At 45.8% G+C, this 961-nt stretch overlaps 1 non-coding gene across 1 annotated transcript; it reads left to right on the top strand.

The window, feature by feature from the left end:
- The first annotated feature begins 474 nt into the window (after window positions 1–474).
- On the top strand, window positions 475–547 carry Trnas-cga. Its single transcript has one exon. It is a non-coding gene; the product is annotated as a tRNA-Ser (tRNA).
- The last annotated feature ends 414 nt before the right edge of the window (window positions 548–961 follow it).

Below are 961 nucleotides of genomic sequence, written 5' to 3'. Positions count from 1 at the left end.
ACATGGCTTAGCCACAGCCTGGGGGATGTTTCCAGAATGAGATTTTCACTCTGCAGCGGAGTGTGCGCTGATATGAAACTTCCTGGCAGATTAAAACTGTGTGCCCGACCGAGACTCGAACTCTGGACCTTTGCCTTTCGCGGGCAAGTGCTCTACCAACTGAGCTACCGAAGCACGACTCACGCCCGGTACTCACAGCTTTACTTCTGCCAGTACCTCGTCTCCTACCTTCCAAACTTTACAGAAGCTCTCCTGCGAACCTGCAGAACTAGCACTCCTGAAAGAAAGGATATTGCGGAGACATGGCTTAGCCACAGCCTGGGGGATGTTTCCAGAATGAGATTTTCACTCTGCAGCGGAGTGTGCGCTGATATGAAACTTCCTGGCAGATTAAAACTGTGTGCCCGACCGAGACTCGAACTCAGGACCTTTGCCTTTCGCGGGCAAGTGCTGTGAGGACGGGGCGTGAGTCGTGCTTGGATAGCTCAGTTGGTAGAGCACTTGCCCGCGAAAGGCAAAGGTCCCGAGTTCGAGTCTCGGTCGGGCACACAGTTCTAATCTGCCAGGAAGTTTAATTCTTTTATATTTGCCATTCTTGGCTTTAAAGGCCTTCAGCCGTGACTGTGGTTACTTGCCTTAAAATTCTAATTGGGATCACATTGGCTTGTTTTTAAAACATTATTTGTTGTGCCTGTATTTTATGCTCATTTGGTAAATTGTAACGCACTGAAAGCACTATTAATTACACAGTTGTTTATTCTTTCGTTAATGACGTGTGATGTCTTTATTTATTGCTGAGTCTGGAATTACCGTTTTAAAATAAATGTGTGTAATTGCAAAAGGTAACCAATAGGAACTGGTTACGGCCCCGTCCACAATTGTAACCGAATCCTGCCTTCCTTGACCTTCAGGTTTCAACTTGTATGCACTTATTATAGATGTATTTCATGAAAAATGTTCA

This window comes from Schistocerca piceifrons, chromosome 7, assembly GCF_021461385.2.
Source record: "Schistocerca piceifrons isolate TAMUIC-IGC-003096 chromosome 7, iqSchPice1.1, whole genome shotgun sequence".
Taxonomy (NCBI): Eukaryota; Metazoa; Arthropoda; class Insecta; order Orthoptera; family Acrididae; genus Schistocerca; species Schistocerca piceifrons.
This window is presented reverse-complemented; position numbering and strand designations above follow the sequence as displayed.